The 20,183-nt window shown below is 38.4% G+C and overlaps 1 protein-coding gene and 1 long non-coding RNA gene across 9 annotated transcripts in view; both read right to left on the bottom strand.

The window, feature by feature from the left end:
* ZNF385B (zinc finger protein 385B) overlaps window positions 1–20,183 on the bottom strand; it is a 305,022-nt gene that overhangs the window by 34,835 nt on the left and 250,004 nt on the right. The gene's annotated exons all lie outside the window — the stretch shown is intronic.
* Window positions 3,567–19,180, bottom strand: LOC140895698 (uncharacterized). Its single transcript, XR_012154312.1, has 3 exons — window positions 19,072–19,180; window positions 12,839–12,924; window positions 3,567–3,738 (listed from the first exon to the last, which is right to left on the bottom strand). It is a non-coding gene; the product is annotated as an uncharacterized lncRNA (long non-coding RNA).

Here is a 20,183-nt window from a genome sequence, read left to right on the forward strand (position 1 = left end):
TTTAAACCTCTATGTAAATGTAAACACATCCAATTTCGAAAACTTCTATTTAATTTTCATGTGCTGTTCCCTAATCTTTATTGCTTATCGTTAGAAAGATGTACTCTATGCTGTAACAGGATTAAATAATCCGTTTTTCTCCTCCTTGACCTAGTACAAGAGTTATAAAGTATTTGCATCATTACACTAATAGCAATTGAAATGGGCATTAATAAGATTATGACTTCACTATTAGATCAAGGGGGAAGGGATGAAAAAAAAAGAAACATATAAGCTATAAACTTTAATAGCCCCAAATGAAACATACGAAATGCATAAAATGGTTACCAAGTTATGTTATATTTTATCAGTAGTCTTGTAGAGCTCTTTCCAAAGCCTTAAAATGTTGGAATATGAAGGACAGGACACCCTGGAAAAGGTTGTACTTCTTATTAGCTTCTTTTCTAAAATGTTATAAAATTTATACTACACAGTTCTGTAGAAAATTAGTAGTGTAAAATAACATTTGGTGTACGTTAGACTTTTGTCACAAAGTTATTCATAGAAACTAAGGGCAAAGTTTTCAAAGTTTCATGCCTAAAGTTAGGCACCTGCATAAGTGTACTGATTTTCAGAGGTTCTGAGCACCCATTGCTCCCATCGATCGTATATACCAACCACCTATAAAAATCAGGTCACTTATTTAGACCCCCAAGTTTGAAAATTTTAAGCTATGGTTTTTTAAACACAAAGCTGACTTCCAAAACACTAATTTCATTAACAGCCTTTATAGAATAGAAAATTGCTGAAATATCTTATATTTATACACAATCCATAAGCTGTTTTAACATACATTTAAATAGTATTTTAGCAATAGCTTTGCATTACTAATGAGAGTATCTATTTGTAAATATCATCCTTTTAAAGATTTGAAACTTCTGTTAAATAGGTGCCACTATTGAAGGACACATATTAACTATTTAAGTTAATATTGTGATTTAATTCAAACTAAAACGTTGGGAGCAATCATGTTTTCCATACTGACACAGAGATGACCACATCTCAGTGCCCCACATGTAAATATCAGCACAAGAAACATTTACTGTTTTCATGCAAATGTACATTGTTAACACATCTCTCTATCATTGGATTAGGACTACTGCATTTTGCTCACTATGTTAAATGAAGGAAACCATGAAACAAACGACACATGCTTTATGAATATTGACTTTGGGATCCGAACACTTTAGGTGTTATAAAGCAGCGTTGCTATAAAGAGGGCAATTGTACGAGGGCTCAATGTAACTAGGCACCACAGTACAGTCACCATTGGCACAGCATGTAATCACAGAGCCTTACCATGAAGGTGGAATGTAAGCAAACAGTAGGAACAAGTGAAACAGACAAGAGAACGCACACAAATCTGTGTTCACTAAAGTCTTCATGAAAATTATTGACACCATTAAAATCACTAAAGCATGCAGCTAAAATAGCCACTTAGGTGAGATGAAGTACTTATACTGGTGTATATTGCAGCTTCATAGGTGAGCACATGTACTGTAAAATAAAAGTAAATGCTTTCTGCTCTAAAGGAACAGAATAGACTGCATGTTCTACCAGACTGTATACTTCTGAAAAAGTTTTGCTAAGCAAGTGTTCAGCAATAAGAAATACGAGGCTAACTGTAGCCTGCAAACCTTTCCAAAAAACTAACAACCTAATATTAAAATAGTGGGTACAATATTTACAGTACAGAGTCTAACAATTAGTTGTGATGCAACTACTCTAGACTTCAAAACATCTGCAGTATTAACATATAATAAAACACAATGCAAAGATTATAGAGCAACAGCTAACTGTACAGCATAATCACTACTTTACATACAGTATTTAAAGGGACACTTAACTTGAATTTTTTGAAACTAATTTCAAAAATTCAGCTTTCTGATAAAGCACCCTTTAAATAGTATATACTGATTTAAAAAAAAATCTTAATTTTCAAAGGGTTTTTCTACTCCCCTATTTAGGTTTAGAAAGGGTCTTTAGGGCTAGCTGGGGGGAAACCACCACCAAATTTTCAGATTCAAATATGATTTTCAAGTTGATGGTGTCCCCTTAAATATTTTAACTACAATTATGCTCAATGCATACATGTTCTGGTGACAAGAGCATGTGCTGCCTGAGGCCAAAATCTACACCATAAAGAAACATAGGGGCACCAAAGAGAGAGGTTTACTACATCAGTACATTGCTAATAAGCCTTTCTGCTGATATTTGCAATGAAAGTACCTGCAACATCATACTACTGTTTTTGATTCACTTCATTCAATCGTCATCTATTGTACAAGAGACCTGTTGAAAACAAACAAGTCCAGATAGAATTAAAACTAATGTAAGCTTTTTATAAATATTTGCAAAGCCTTCACTGAATTCTGCCGGGTAGCTCAGCCATAGTATTTCACTTCTGATTTCCACTAGATGGTAATTATATCCATGTATTATCACACAAGATCACAAATTCATAGTTTAGAAGGCCAGATGGAATCATTGTGATCATCTACTCTGATCTCTTATGTAACTCAGGCCATTCGACTTCCAAAAAATATTTCTGCTTGAATTAGAACATATCTTTTAGAAAAGCATCGGATCTGGATTTAAAAGTTACTAGTGATGGAGAATCCCACACGATGCTGGATAAATTGTACCACTGATTAATTTACACCTTATTTTCAGTCAGAATTTGTCTAGCTTCAGTTATCGGCTATTGGCTTTTATTATACTTTTGTCCACCAGATTGAAGAGTCCTCTACTATCAAATTTCTATTCCCCATGTAGGTACTTAAAGACTGATCTAGACACCCCTTAACCTTCACTTTGTTAAGCTAAATAAGATGAGCTCCTGGAATCTCTCCCTCATTTTCATGGCTTATCTCTGAACTCTCTCCAGTTATTCAACATCCTTCTTGAAGCATGGACACCACAAATGGACACAGCATTCCAGTAATGGTCACACTAGTACTAAATAAAAATATATTCATATTCCTACTAAAGATTCCCCTATTTATGTATCCAGGGCCATATTAATCCTTTTGACCACAGCACCACAGAGACCTCATGTACAGCTGATTATCCACCATCACCCCAAGTTTTCTTCAGAATCACTGCTTCCCAAGATAGAGTTCCCTGTCCGGTAAGTATGGCCGGCACTTTTTGTTCCTGGATGCATGGCTTTATATTTAGCTGTACTGAAATGCATTTGGTTGGCTTGTGCCCAGTTTACCAAGTGATCCAGATTGATTTGTATCAGTGACTTGTCCTCTTCACTATTTACCACTCCTCTAATCTTTGTGTCATCTGTAAACTTCAGCAGTAATGATTTTAAGTGTTCTTCCAGGTCATTGATAAAAAAAATAAATGTTAGCTAGTGTAAGGCCAAGGACCAATAACACTTCTAAATCTTGAAGTCTTCATATCGATAAAGATTATAAAACAATAGATTATAAGACAATATTTTGTCCCTTGCAAATGTATTACTAATATTTGGCATTGTTTATCTTACAGAGAAAATGTACAAAATATAGACTCAATCACACAACATTTATGCCAGAAAAACTCCCAACAAGGTGTATACAGAATACAAGAACTAGCCTTATGTGAAACAAATTAACTTTCATAGGATTAAATTAGGCTGCATCCGAATTGTAAGGGAAAATCATAATGAATATTCGTATGGTTCAGCATTTTCACAATTGTGCCATCCTGGAATAAAAAACATTTAAATTAATGATAATCAAAAGTAGGCAACGTAGTACAATTTTTAAAGGTAAAGGTCATTTTAAGTATATACTTTTAGCTATAATACAACTTCTCAGCTAACAAGCATTTCATTTCCATAGCATATATTTCAATGCTGAAATTACTCTACAGAGTCAAAAACTTGGCAAAAGGAGACAACTGCTTGTAGCATACAAAAGCTGCCACAGATAATTATATTTAGTAAAAGCACTAGAAATGATCCAATTGTTTAACATATAGAATTTAATAGCTTTGCAATTATTTGCCAACTGCAATTTGAGGCTGGGCTTAAGGAACCTAACTCCATTATACTCCTTTGAAAATCCCAGCCTGAGTGCTAATTTGGGGGTGAATTTATGGAATCTAGGTGAATCAAAACCGGTATTTTTGACTAATATTCATTTTGAACCACTATTTTCTACAGGGAGTAATTATTAGCAAGGACTTATAATACAAGATACCATTTATAATATCTTGGTGTTATATTTCATTTTAGTTTGAAACTCATTGTAAAGTCACTGGAGATGCATAACACATAAAACATTGCAAATTTTAGTTACAGTTTTAGATGACCTTATATTTTCAAAACTGTATATCCTTACACCTTATTAGCATATACCAGCAGCAGTACCAGATGATAAAGAAAAATCCATACAGTGGTTATAATTACTTTGTTACTAATAGTAAATACAGACTAAGATGGCTGCTACTCTGAAACCTAATAGTAAATTGTTAACTGTTAGCATTTTACCCAAGGATTATCCTACATAGTGAGGGAATTAAAAACAGGTGTTAATTTTTTAACACAATTTTATTTATTTTATTGTCACTAAGACAGATTCACTGTCACTAGGGACAGCAATTCCAAAGGAAATGCACAGGTGCAGTGGGAGGCAGAATTTGATCCACTATCCTTTAAATAAGTCTTTAAAATATTTCTGATCCTATGCCTGCATGTTTCATTTACTTCTATTTTTCTTTGGTAGGTGGGCTGTAATATTGATACAAAGCATTGTTATATTACAAGAAGCAATACTCTGTGGACTTTCCCTGAGCCCTGCAAGCAGGGGGAAATGATGGCTGTTTTGCAACTTCAGGTCCAACAAGGGGTCATTGATTTGTCTCTGTTTATTACCCCGTTGCCTCCTACTTTGAGAAGATCTTTCGTACAAAAGTCACTTTAAGAGCAAACTTCTTTGTACTGTATGCTTTCATAATCTCAATTCTAATTAACAAACACTAAAATGTAATACAGGCATGCTAGCAGTGATTACATATATAATTCTAACATTCTGAGTGTCTTTTAAATTAGCCCACTAGACTTCCAAGTATTAATTTTTCATTGAGTTATGAGATATTACATTTATTTCCATTTTTGCAGAAAATATAAAAGAAATTTGCATACAAGGTTAAAAAAGCCAAATGTGAAATTAGCCTATGTTTTATTAGTAACATAAAGATAATTTGCTACTTAGAGATTAAAACCCAATAGAAAATAAAACAATACTGAAAGTAAATATAGTAGCGCTACAATATTTCAAGGGTAAACTGAAGAGACTTTTTTGGCAATAGTTAATTTGGGCCAAATTAATTTAATTCATGCAAATTCTATACCAGAAATGTCAATATTACACACACAAAAGCAAGGTTAATCAAACACTCACTACTAGGGATTTCCCTACAACCCCTCCTGAATTCCTCCAGCACCCCCCACAATGGTCAACTAGTTACATGTAGTGTTGCTAGTTTAGTCATTGGTTGGAAATTTGAATTGAAACTGAAACATGAATACACATTTTAAAAGCATATACAGTGTATGATAAAATACTTGTATCTGAAAAAGTATTATAGGCTTGAAAAATATGAACAGAGACTAGCTTTTTCACACAGCTGTTGTTTTTTCTGACAACCTTGGCACAGTTGTTTCGGCAATGTTGGCCAACCTTATCATTTCAAATCATGATTTATAAGCAAAGTTCTGAATGAGCTCTCCCCTGATAGCTAGTGATGAGCCGGGGTGTGGGGGAAGGCTTCAGGACCAGACTGTATTTACATGAACTCACCTACTCTGCCTAGGTATCCAGCAGACAGAGCTGTGTTGCCCAAGTGATCAATTTTGGCTGGTGTTGGGAGTTTCTGTACTAAATATTTTTATTACATTATAATTAATTTTTACATAAGAACGGCCATATTGGGTCAGACCAATGGTCCATCTAGCCCAGTACTCTGTCTTCCAACAGTGGCCAATGCCAGGTGGTTCAAAGGGAAATAATAGAACAGGGCAATTATTGAATGATCCATCCCCCCCATTGTCCACTCCCAGCTTCTGGCAAGCAGAGGCTCTCAGAGTATGGTGTTGCATCCCTGCCCATCCTGGCTAATAGCCATTGATGGACATATCCTCCATGAACTTATCTACTTCTTTTTTGAGCCCTGTTCTAGTTTTGGCCTTCACAATATCCCCTGGCAAAAAGTTCCACAGGTTGACTGTGTATTGCGTGAAGAAGTACTTCCTTTTGTTTGTTTTAAACCTGCTGCCTATTAATTTCATTGAGTGATCCCTAGTTCTTGTGTTATGTGAAGGAACTTATTCACTTTCTCCACACCAGTCAAGATTTTATAGACCTCTATCATATCCCCCCTTAGTAGTCTATTTTCCAAGCTTGAAAGTACCAGTCTTTTAAATCTCTCCTCATATGGAAGCTGTTCCATACCCCTAATCATTTTAGTTGCCCTTTTCTGTACCTTTTTCAACTTTTTTGAGATGGGGTGACCAGAACTGAATGCAGTATTCAAGATGTGAGCATACCAAGGATTTATATAGTAAAAGTGAGGGAGCTTGGTTTGCCAGACCGATCAGCAAAGCCAGTGCTGGATGAAGTTCAAATTAGTCCAATTTGGGAAAACCCGATGGCTTTCTCATGAGCGATCCTTGGCTGTTGTCTCAAAATTACTGAAACCATTATTATTGGCTTTGGAAAGTATCTACCAGATGGGACAGATCTAAGTAGTGAGGCTGGTGGACTACTTTTGCTACTAAGTTCAGAGAAGACAATCACCATTCTACTATTGAAACCACTTGGGTCATTAAACAATGCCATCCAGGCATCTGTTACAACAGTAGTAGATCTCTGTCCAGCAATGGAAGCTACACTTGGATCAATCAGAGAGATATCCATTGAAAACGAACTGGAAGAAGCAAATACTTCAGTTCAGAAGTTGACTAATTAGGGCACTTATATTAACTCCTTAAATGAAGAGGACGAGAAGTGTTTGTTAAGCCAGCTGAAAAAGTAAAGTACACAGATGTGCTTCTTACATCTCTACAACTACTTTTGGATTCTATAAACCTCTACGTAGCTTTTACAGATGCCGGTCTTATAAAACACCAACAGTTGAGTGGAGTGAGGCACTACCTGCAATGGGGCTGCCATGTGATCAGGACAGAACAGAGAATTTGAACACAACGTGGATCATTATATGATGAACGAATGAAGATTTGACTTCAACTTCTTCTTTATCATCACTTGTGGTTTGACCCAATTTTTGTGCTGTTTCCTGTGATTAAAGAAGTAGGAATTCATCTTTTTCTACCTCCAGTCCCCACAGCTACAGTTGAGCATTCTTTTTCCTCATTGAATAGAATTTTGTGTTCTGAAGGAAGTCGCCTTCTACCTGATCATGAGCATATCATGAAGGAATGGAAGTACTGGACACATGAGAAGCCACCAAAAATGAATGCACTGCATTCGAGAAGTTCATTAACAGAATTGTGCAACATTACAACAAGAAACCAAGAAGGATATAGACATAGTGCTTCATAGTAGGCATATGTGGCCAACTTTAATTGGTATGATGATTTAAAAACATGAGTTAAATCTAAAAAATGGTCGTGAAACATTTTTCAGTTTTTACTATGGTGGCATACAGCCCACCTTCGCCCTACTGGTCTCACCCCTGCCCCATATTTTTGAACCCCCCCGCCATTTCAATTTTGGGGAAAACACTGCACACTTAAGGTGGCAAAGTCAAGCAGTCAACAGTTAGGAAATGCCAAAATGAAGGTTGGCTGTACAACCTTAATTTGGTCCCTAGGTGCATATGGAATACGATACAGTCTTTAATTATGTGATCACATACTGTTTTTTCCATAGAACCCCTGCTCACTCAGTGCAGAGGATGGACCTGCTCTGTGGATTAATTTTAGGATTGTGAAGTGAAAGAGGCTATTTTCTGTGGGCCCCTGCCTCATGTGCTGCAGAAGTTGGAAGGTGTGTAGGTGAATGAGGCAGGGGCCTGCAGGAAGAGGAAGGACTGTCTCATGGTTAAGGTAGTTGAATGCTTCCCTGGAAAACTGGATCCTATCCCTGACTGACAGAGAGTTCTATGGAATGATGGACATATCACTTAAACCAGACTTTTCCAATGTTCCATTCCAGGCTCTGGAGGGGAGTGTACTCTAGTGGGCACAAACACTTCTGCACATTTCCCCCAAACTTGACCCCCTTTTCCAGGCAGCCTGTCCAGGTCCCAGTCTATCCCCAGCTCCCCTTCTCCATGCCCTGTCCCAAACTCCTTATCAAATTCCCCCCTCCAACCCCAACTTCTTGTCTCCCAGTCTTCTTGTCCAGCCAGTCCCAGTTCCCCACTCCCACCTCCTTGTCTGAGCCCCGCACCTCGCCACTGGTTCCCAGACCTAGTTTCCCTCCCCAGGCTGCTCTGTTTCCTGCTCCAGTTCCTTTCCCCAGTCTCTTTAGCCCAGCCAGTTCCAGTTCTTCCCCTGTATCCCAGCTCCTTGTCTGTCTGGTTTCCCCTTCCCCTCCATTCCCATTTCTCCACCCACTGGTTCCCAATCCCAAACCCCTTGTCTGATCTCCAACCACTGGTTCCCAGTCCCACGCTCACCCCCGCCTCTAAACTCCTTGTTTGATCTCAGGGTTACCCTCCCACACAACTTGAGCCCAGTCGCCACCATTTCCCTCAACTCCCAGTTTTCTCGTCCAACCTTCTTCCCTGACCCCAAGTTCCCAGGTCATATCTGCTTGCTCAACCAGTTCTGGCCTCCCATCACCCCCTGTGGCTCCCCATTCCCAGCCACCCCAGCTCTATCATCCCCAGTATTTTGCCCAGTCACTCCGTATCTCTCCCCCATCCCATCCCAGTCCTTGTTACCCCATGCATTCAAATCAGAGAGCTTCTTCCTCCAAACTGTCTTGGTACCCACTTGCGGGATGGGAATCTTTCAAAGCACAGGAGAGGCAGGCTCCCTGCTTCCAGTGCCTGGCCCCTCTGTTGGCCTTAGCAGCTGGGAAAAGCAATTACATGGAAAACCTAGCTTTGCCCCTTGTAGTCTTGGGCTGGCGCACATTCGTTCACTCATTGGTGATGGCCATGTGCAAACTGATCAACACTAGGAGCTGAGAGAGGCTTGTGCATGCTCATGGAGAATGGAAATTCAGAGCTGTTACCTGCTAAAAGTGAAGCTTGCCTGACCCATGATTTTTCAAATGCTTATAACTTTGCCAAATTTGGGGAGATTTTTGTGGGGTCAGCAAAAGGCACATTCTTAAGATCAAGGTCACACCTCTAGCAAATTTCAAGTCCCAGCACCATGCATCAAGGTGCAAGACCTGTTTAAAGAAAGATCACCGGCATTTTTAACGTTGGCAAAACAGTATATTTTCCTCTATTGTTGTTCTCAGAAACAGCTGAAATCTAAAAACAATTATACTCACCCCACCCCTCCTAGACTGGCATGGAAATTTCCGCTTGAAATGGTTGAAGTTAGGCAAAGTTTAAGCAACTGAAAACAGGGTCTTATAATGGGACATATCAGGCAACCTTAATCAGAGGCAGTGCTACCTGCAAATTGTTCATAAAAGTCATATGGACAAATCCTGTGCCCAAGTGAAACTTTGGAAGGCCATTAACATGGGGAAACTTGTAAGTTGGGGAGGTCTATGGGAGTTGCAATGGAGGACTGGCTCCTCCTGTCCTTGTTACTTGGTAGTTGCTACTTCATGTTCCTCATGACTGCTGCATCCCCACCTCTCTGGAAAGGAGCATGTGGATAGTGCAGTGGTTTACAACTAGGGGTTGGGGCACCCTGAGGGGCTGCGAGCAGGTTTCAGGGGGTCTGCCAAGCAGGGCCAACATTAGACTTACTGGGGCCCAGGGCAGAAAGCTGAAGCTCCACCGCCTGGGGTGGAAGCCCAGGGCTCCAAGCCCTGCCACCAGGGGCTGAAGCAGAAGTCTGAGCAACTTAGCTTCACAGGGCCCCCTGTGGTGTGTGGCTGCAGACAATTGTTCTGCTTGCTAGCCCCTTTCAAAGCACAGGAGAGGCTGGCCCTGGCTTTTATATGCAGAAAAACAGTTGTGGTGGCACAGATGGGCTGTGGACTTTTTATTTGAGAATCCCTGGGATAGTGGAACCACTTAATCTCACTCCGTCACTTTTCTCATTTACCCTTCTTGCCACATACTAGGGCACAGGGGAAGTTCCATGGCATGCAAGGAGTGTGGACTCCTTTGTGAGCTGCCTGTAATGTGTCCCACCACCCCACAGAATAAAATGGAACACAGGGCTTTGATTGCATTGACGAGCTTTCTGTAACAATGACTTTGGCTCCAAGACTTGGCTCTACATATTTAATGAGCAATTTATATTCATATTTTAGCATGAAAGTTTCACCTGAAAACAGGTATAACTTGAAAACTACAAATACCGTAGGCACTGCATTATGTACTGTAAAGTGAGATCAATATTTGTCACAGTTATTGTTAATAAAACATCTTGTCCGGCACTTTAATTTTGAGACCTGATACTGCTTTTCTTACTCAAGCAAAATTTCCATTTACTCCAGTGGGAACTGTGTGAGTAAGGACTGCAAGATTGGGCTATATACTGGTAGGGAGAGCTTGGGTAAGTAGACGATAAACTCAAAATATACAGCAATGTTGAAAAGATGCTTAATAGATATGTTACTTCCCTCTCCGAATGAAACCAAGAAAACAATGTGCTAAAAGTCATTATCCAGTGCTATATATCAAGCTATAAATATACCTCATACTTTAAAATCCCTTCTCAGAAAGGTAAAGGACAGAGAAGGTTCTACTCCCTCATCTGTAAGTAGAGTATTTTATATACTTAATTCCTATGTTCCAGATTCTGCTCGAGTGTATGCAGGCAGCTCTCATTGAAGTCAATGGGAGCTATGCGTATGATTGAGGGTAGATTTTGGTCCCATGAATGCAACAGTGAACATCTTAGGAGGAGAAATTTTATGATTTTAGGAAGATAAAAATATAGTTTCAAATGCAATTGTAAAATGTGGTTAAAAGTGGCAGGTTTACATTGGTCACTGTAAGCACTTTTTAATGTTCATTTAAAAAGCAGAATGTCATAGCTAGTATAGGTTTCAGAGTAGCAGCCGTGTTAGCAGTCTGTATTCGCAAAAAGAAAAGGAGTACTTGTGGCGCCTTAGAGACTAACACATTTATTTGAGCATAAGCGTTCATGAGCTACAGCTCACTTCATCGGAATGCATCCGATGAAGTGAGCTGTAGCTCACGAAAGCTCATGCTCAAATAAATGTGTTAGTCTCTAAGGTGCCACAAGTACTCCTTTTCTTATAGCTAGTACAGCAGGATAAGAGAAAATATTTCAAAAGCTTAAATCAGATTTTAGTAGTTAGCTAATGGATAGGGCCTTTCGTATTCCTAGAAAGAGGAAATACAGTCTGATTGGATAATGCTACTTAAAAGCAGTGTGCTGGGGAGCTGAAATGGTACCAATTTGAATGAGAAAATTACTTTTTCCGGGTAATCTAGAATCAGCCCTTTAAAATGTAGGAGGGGGCTTATAAGTGTATGAATATCATATCTTCAGCGTCAAACTGCCTGTTCAGCAGGCTGACTGACTTAAAGAAAATGCTCAACTTGCCGCTCATCTTTTTTTATTCTGAAGAATCTGAATGTGTGTTGTTCTTGTTTGTTAAAATTCCAGAGAGTGGAAATAAATCGTTCAAAGAGGAATGACTGAATACTCAATCTTTTCCTTTGAAATCAAAGGCAGCTGTGGCTGCTCAACACCTATGAAAATCACGGTAAATAGTTAGGTGCCCAAATAAGTTACATGCCTAACTTTATGCATCCAAGTTTGAAAATTTTGGCCAACTGTTTTCAGAAGGCCAGCTCTATATTCTATATTTCTATAAAAATGAACTTGATGGAAAAAGGTACTATAAATAGAGCTGATCAGAAACATTTCCACTGAAACTTTTTTGGACACATATTTTCATCAAGGTTTCAATATGTGCCAATTTCAATGAAATCTTGTGAAAAAACAAAACAAAGTGTTTGGATAATAGCATTTTAACAAATTTTGAATGAAACATTTTGATTTCTCGTTTCAAAATGACTTTTCAAAGTGAAATTCTTTAAAAATGTATTTATATAAAAGTTATAAAATGTGGAAATTGGAACAAAGTATTTTCATTTTATCAAAATGAAAAAATTTGACTGACTTGAAATGATTTTTTAAAATTATTTTTTGTGGGATTTTGTTTTGTTTTCAATCTATTTCTGAATGGAAAAAAAAAATCAAAACAGCAGAATTTCCTGTGAAATAGGAAATCGAGTTCCTGACTTGTTCTATTGCCAACATCTAATTCACATTTGTTTAGATAAGAAGCTCAATGTTTCTCTATAAATTATAGAAAAACAATAATTAGTGATTTAAAAGTTTAATGAACAGGAACAACTTTAAAACAAAATAGATTTGGAACCTAACAGTGGGGAAAACCTTTCACAGATTGCCAGAAAGAACTGGGTACGCTTACAGACTTGGGCCAGATCCTGCAGACTTACACATGTGCTTAACTTTACATACTGCAAGCCACACTGAATTCCATGGGATTCAGTGCATAAAGTTAAGTGCGCATGTAAGTCTTTACAGGATTTGGACTTAGTGAAAAATTTTTTTGTCTCTTCAGACACCAACATAGCTATGAAATAGCTCAGAATGTTCTGGGTACCAAAATGCCAATAATCATGCCAGACATACCCCACTGTTCTTCAAATCTGTACCCCATAAAGTTTCTGCCCATTATCCTTTTGATGAATCTGTTCTTTTAGTGCCATTCAACATCTCTGAATAGTAAGTAAAAGACAAAACAAGCAATGAAAGCTTTATAATACAACAACAACAAAAATCAATCAGCCTTCTAATCTATAAGTATACTGGATTTTAATGAACAGTTTATGATAAGCTATTTCTTTTGAAAACATTTCCCATGGAGAAACACAAACACCCAGATGTTAAGTTTTATTTAAAACCTGAAGTTGATTGTTAATTGAGAATTAACATATTCATTTCCCGATTATGAAGACACCCAGTTTGAAATGTAAACACCAGGATGTTAAAATTGTGGAATTAAATATGCATACATTAAACATGTAATCTACTGGTTTGCATGCCAGATGACAATACATCATCTGAACTACAAGTCTTCCTGTTTTATACAAGGAATACATGTACACATTCTTTCCATGACAGCATGAATGCTATCATATTATATTGTAACCCTATTAATTGTAAAATGTTTTGCTTTACATATAACTTTTTCATTTTAATTTGCTAAAATAATAAGGATATATCACAGATATTCCTTTGTAATGGCATGACCTTAAAGAAACATTTTAAATCCAAGTAAGACTGCAGAACAAAGGATAATGTATGGGAAACTATGTCATGACTGAAGTCTGACAATACATTTTAAATAGGCAGCTATTCATTTCACAGTTTACAGGTAAATGAGTTTGAGCATCTCTAGCTGATGTATGAAAGAGTAATTAAATGAATTTATCTCAGTCGGGTCAGCCAGTCACATGTAGTCTAAATAAATGACATGTTAGCCTTTCTGTTCTTTTCAATGACAACCTGCAGGAAAATTTCCCTAAACTGAAGGTTCTTGTTTCTGCAGGAGCATGTATTGCTCTGCATCATCAGGTTCAACTGAAGTGGAAGCTTCCTAGCAATTCAACACTCTAAGCTGATTTTGGATGTTCTGTGTCAGTTCCTGGTTAGAAATTTAAAGGCACAATTAAAAACCCAAACAACCTTAACTCTGCCCTATAGTGTCACCATAAGGGTGAATGAAACCTTGTGTGTCTTTAAAAAGCCGTGTCAACATCTAATGTAAACAATGAAATGCCTTAATCATAATTTTATGATAATTGCATGATATCACTGCAGAGTACAGTTAAGGTTGCTCCATTACCTTCAATAAATATTTCAATACCTTAACTTGTTTGGATTTCCTGTAAGTGTAACCTTAATGCTGAATTTCCTGGGTTCACAGTGCTTGGTTTTGGAATAACTACAGTATCCCTGTAATTTTTTTACCCCTAATTATTAAGACATACTCTCACGCCTTATTCCACCTTGATGTAGTTTTTGTCTGAGACTTAATAAATAAAGCCCCAGAAAACCCCTAAGAGTTATGTAGTTATAATTCTCATTTTAAATGTGAAACTAAGCAAATTAAGGGCATGATTTTTCAGAAAAGGTGAGCACTCACAATGTCAGTTTAAATCAATGGGAGCAGTGGGTTCTCAGCACCTCCCAAAATCAACTTGGAGTGACTGGGAAGAGAATTCAGATCTTCTGACTGCCGGGTTTGTGCTTTAACCACAAGAGAGATGGATTGTTGCCCACCAAAGAAATTGGCACCTTCTTTGTGAGCTTTTAATTGTTCTGACTTATAACTGTTGAAGTCATTTATACTGGATACACACACAGAAGCACGAAGACACTGCATATGTTCTCACACAGTGTCATGGGGTATCCAAACCACACAAGCAATGAGCAAATTAATATGGGCCCAAAGGGGCCAATTTACCTTATATGCTGCACCTGAAGTTCTTTGGTTCAAGTACAGCTACTTTTAAATCTGTTATAGAATGTCCAGGAAGACTGAAGTGTTCTCCTATTGGCTTTTGTATGTTACCATTCCTGATGTCCGAAGTCACTGAAGTCTGAAGTCATTGAAGTCACTGTGACTAGTCACACACTTACACATGTGCTTAATTTTACAGGCTGAGAGTTGTAGTGAAGCATTAACATCCCACATGAATTCGCATTTTAATTCACTCCACATCGTGAGCTATCAAACTTGCTTCCATAAAATAGTAAATTGCCCACCAAATACTTGATTACATAGAACGTTTGGTAAAATATAAAAACTATCACTTTATAACAGCATGTACATTTGAGTGTTCCATATATTATTGGGGATTTCAGAATAAAACTGTTTTCTATATCATCTCTATTAAAATTTGTTTGTCAAACAGCAAAATAGAATTTTAAAAAATCTTCCAGAATGAGTAATTTCCCTGAAATTAATTAAAGGCTGAGTTGAGGAACAATTCAAAGTTAAAGTATAACTTTAGTTACAATGCAGCCATACATTACATATTTTTTAAATCCTGGTTTCACAATGTTACTTTATTTTCCAATGATTAATTCTATTTAAAACTTGGTTCCCCCAAATATTAACTTAAAATAGGGTATTATTGAAAATGACATGGAAAGAACAGAGAAACAGTACAAATCAGACCCTTAATAAGTAACTGCTACATTTTAAAAATCCAACTGAACTTAGTTAGAAGCTTTATTCAATAGCTGCTATTGAACAGAACTTTCAGCACATTATGTCCCTGCACCCTGTAATCACACAATATTTCTGTCATGTTGAAGCTAAAAATGTTCATCATTTTGTCAGCTCTGGCTACAAAGCCAAGAATTACCTTCACAAGCTCCTGAGATTTATGCTTTTAATTACCTCCTATCTGCTTCACTGCCCTCGAAACCCAAAGAATCAATATAAATAGTCTTATTTATATGGAAAATGTAAAATGTTTGAAAAAGCAGGTTATAGTTTTGTAGATTTCTATTTGATGTTATTGATTCTCTTCTGTGTTATTTTTTTTGACAGCACCAGCTAGTCATTCAAACTTACCAAGTTACCATTTATCCAGTAACCTTTATTTAAACTTCAAAAACTTGCCTTTTGGCTACTTAAATATGCTTAAAAAACAAGACAATTATCATCATGGTATCTTTTTAATTAATCAGCTATTACTGAATTCAATTCTAGTGTGGCCTTCAGCATCTCTTAGGGCCTGGGTTTGTCACCCTCCAATAAAATCTGCCTTCTCTGAATTGCTTGTAAAATTTGTTTTCTTTCCTGAATCGAGCCTCTCTTAGTTGTCACCACAAAGTGCTACTGAGCTATCTTGATACTCATTATACTGCCATATTTCACTGAAATCGAGTTAGCTTTTAATTGTGAAATTATTACTCTCTCTAAAGACTTAAACTGGAACTACTGCTTGTTGAGCAGCCAAAGACCTTTCCCCAAGAGACGGTGTATGTGTGCGGGGAGGAAGCAAATAGACACATCTTTGCTTTATAGGTGATCAATAAATGGTAATGTTCAGATTTTAAAAGGAAGATGATTGGACTCATGTACATAAAGAATGAACTCGTGAGCCTGTTTGTTGTATGGGAGGGCTAGTGGGGCAGGGGGAGGAAGGAGAATTGAGGCAATGTAAGGGAATAGATCTTGCACTCAGTGCTTTCACAGTGCCCCGGCTCCAACACTTCCAGTGAAGAATCAACCCAAAGTGAAGAGGACAAGAGAGCAGAAAAATTATTTGACCATGAACTGAAGACTCTTATGTAAGAAGAAAAAGAAGCATGATGCTTTGCAGAAGCCAAACAGATGCCTTTGCAGCTGTGACTTTCCCTTCTGTTGTGGCTGCATGTTGAATTTTCAGACACTTCTAAGAGCGTAGCTGTCTCAGGGACAATCTGGCTAAGGTTCTACAGCTGCTATGGGGACTAGTGCCACATGGAGAAGCTGTAGACTGATCTGGTGGCCAGAATGAAGATGAAGTATCAGCCAAGAGCAGACAGAAAGCGAGCCCAGGTGGGATAGGAAGTTGTGATTTTTTTTCTCCCTTTCCCCATTGCTACTTGGCCCTCTGTTGGATGACACAGAGGATCCAGCCAATTTGAGCAGGCTGCTGGTTTGAGTGAGAGCTACTGTAATACAGCTGATTAACAACAAGCCAGACAATATATGCTAAATATCAAAGTATTATTTATGAAAGCCTCTCTATCCATCCCGGCATAATATGAGAGCACTATTAGAATTTTGAGAGAGGAAAAAAAGCACTTTCAATACACTCATGTGCTGGCTCTATCTCAATTTCAGGAGGGTTCTCTTTTCTGGCTTCCAGGCCACCCAATTCAATCCTGCCGCTTGCTTTGGCCACCTCTACTGGAGCATGCACAATAAAGTCTGGGGCACTTCAGCAGCTGTCCCACATGCATTTCTTATTTGTAAAAACTGTTTTTCTGTAAGAAGCCGTGAATGGTGCATAAAACTGAGAAAAGTAAATGCATTTTACTTTAAATTTACTATTTCATTTTTCTGAGGAGGTCATTGTGCCATGTGCCCCAGTGTGGAGTCTCCACACCATTTTCCCATTGGCCTTTGATGTGCTGAAATAACGTGCATTTGGAAGGCTTAACTTAGTAATGTATTGTTTGCTATTTTGGAGAAGTTAAAGTGGGAAGACTAAGGTCTATTAAGAGATGAGTTTACATTTTGATTTGATGATGAAGAGGTCTGTGGTTATCCTAATATTCTGCAGAAGCAAATCCCATAGCTGCAGAGATGGCTTGATCCTCTTCATGTACACGTTCCGCACTAGGCACTGTCAACAAGAGTTCCTGAGGAATGCAGCTCTCCAGATGGGCTGTGGTCACAGAGAAAACGGTGCTCTCTAAGATATTTGGCACTCAATCCATTTAGGGTTTTAATAAGTAAGAGCAGAGCTTTATTTTGGATCCAGAATTTCACAAGGATACTGTAGTGTGGGGAACACTAAGTGATGGATTATGATGCCTCAGGGTTGTTATAAAAAGTGCTGCAGCATTTTGTTCCACATGGAGTTTCTTTGAGTTATTCACTTTCAGTCCAGCCACTGCATGTTGCAGAAGCTGAGCCTGGAAATGATAAAATTGTGCATCAGGATATCCAGGTCAAGATCAGACTGGAAAGTATTTTTGACGCATGAGACTTTGGTGCTCAGCCTCAGTGAGGGGCTGAGAATAAATCACAGACCACATATATCACCTTGATGATCAGAGGGTTGATGCCCTCAAAGCACGGAGAAATGTTCTCAGAACATTTCATTTTACAGATTGCATAAACTTTATCTTGGCTAAAATAACTTTCAGCCAATGTCCTTTCACCCATACTAAGATTGTTCAGATACCTGAAGAGTTGGGAGACTTGGTGCTCAGTGAAGGAAATGCAGAAGTGGGTGTAAGCTGCATATTTCTGGTATTAAATCCATGGCATCCTACAATCTCCTCAAGAGATTTAGGATTGGATTTTCAAAGCCACCAAGGAGATTTGGATGTCCAGTTCCCATTAACTGCCTCAGACCATTTACTTGTGGAGTTCTATCCTATTCAAAATATAGCCTAAAAGTGGGGAATAGGATTGAGCATTATGCAACCCCACAGGTAAGGCATTTAAGGCAGAGGAGTGGCTACCAATTACATACCTGAGATCAATCCAAGAGAAAGGATTGGAGTCAGCACAATGCAAGTCAATCCACCCCCGTTAGGTGGATTTAGTAATACCTTGTGATCACCTGTGTCAAAGGTTTCTGATAAATCTAGCAGTGTGTGGATGGCCATCCACCAAAACTGACCACAGTCACTAATAATCTCTTCCCAGCTATAAAGGGATGCTTCTCTGTTCTTATTGTTCTTGATGTCTCTATGAGTTTCCACTATCGATCATCTTTCATTCTCTGATTCCTCTCCTCTCTTATTTCCCATGACTGTTGGTTCTTTCCCTACCTTTCAGCTCAATTATCCAACATCTCCTTCAGTGGCTCCTCATCTTTCTCTTCCCATATCTGTCGCCATACCTCAGCCCCTTCTTGGTCTCTCTGTACTCTCCCCTGGAAATCTTATCCATGTGCTCAACCATCTCATCAGCTGCCACCTCCATCCAGATAATTCTCAGATCTCTCTCCCCATCTCTGAAACCTCCATCTATGTCCAGTGTAGCATCAACTGTCTCTCTGACATCTTTCCAGGTTGCCTCATCACCATCTCAGATGCAGGCTCTCCTAAACTGAATTTCTTATCTTTCCTCTAGTCCCTCTCCACCACCTCCCTTTTCTGTCACCATTGACAACTCTACTAACCTTCCTGTCTCCCAGGCTCATAATCTTGGTGTCATCTTCCATTCTTCTCTCTCCTTTTACCCCCATATGCAGTCTTCTCACTAAATCCTGTCACTTCTTCCTCTTTAATAGCATCAAAATCCACCCTTTAAAAAAAGCAAAGATAATTAGTTGCCCATTGGACTTTAGCCTCTTCCATGCTCGCTACTGTCACGGGGAAAATATGCTGAATTTGTTCATTTTCCAGATATCTGGACATATTGTTATATACTACACTGTATATCTATGAAATGGCTGAGAGTCACTGACACAATGTTAGGGATTGCAATAAAGTTGACATTCAGCAAAACATTAACTGATGCAATTATATTGTTAGACCATCACTCTTATTATTTGATGAATGATCACAACCACCACCATCCGTATAAAGCCCCCACACTGTCAGACTAAAGCAGGTGCCAAGGCACTAGAAATCTTGGCTTTGGTACTCTAACAGTGCTGGTTTACAGCTCATTGCAATGCACTTCAACAAGAGGTCAAATCAAAATGTGGCAGAAGAATAAATCAGGATGAATTTGAGGGGCCTGCAAAGAGCACTAACAGCATGCAGAGCGGATTAAATGCTTTCTTGCCTGCAAAAACATCCAGATAAGGGCTATCCACACATACAGAATCATGTGCTAAGACTTCCATTTAGCTACAGGATACAGGGTGACTAAAAGCTTGAGAACACCAGCGGTTAACTACGAGAAGTTAAAAAGGTCATTTGATTGCACTCCACCTCAGCATATTCTCTCTTGAGCATTCCACAGAAAGTTTTGGGATTTATAATTTAGTGAGTCAGAGATCATACTGTGCATGCATGCATAGCTACATGAGCCCCCAGTCCTGCAAACACTTATGCCCATGCTAAACTTCGCTACCAATGTCAGGAAAAGTTAAATTAATCACATCCGTGAGCATGTGCAGGAATGAGGTCTAAATTTGTACTTTCCAAAACAGGTTCAGAAGCAGGAAATGGTCTTTTTCTGACTATTCTAACCTATGCCTTCCTATCCCCTAGTCAGCTGATTTACTTTCTGTGCCGACCATGTGAAGGTAGCTCAAACTAAGAATATGTCTACACTTTGAGC

The sequence above is a fragment of the Lepidochelys kempii genome, chromosome 11 (assembly GCF_965140265.1).
Source record: "Lepidochelys kempii isolate rLepKem1 chromosome 11, rLepKem1.hap2, whole genome shotgun sequence".
Taxonomy (NCBI): domain Eukaryota; kingdom Metazoa; phylum Chordata; order Testudines; family Cheloniidae; genus Lepidochelys; species Lepidochelys kempii.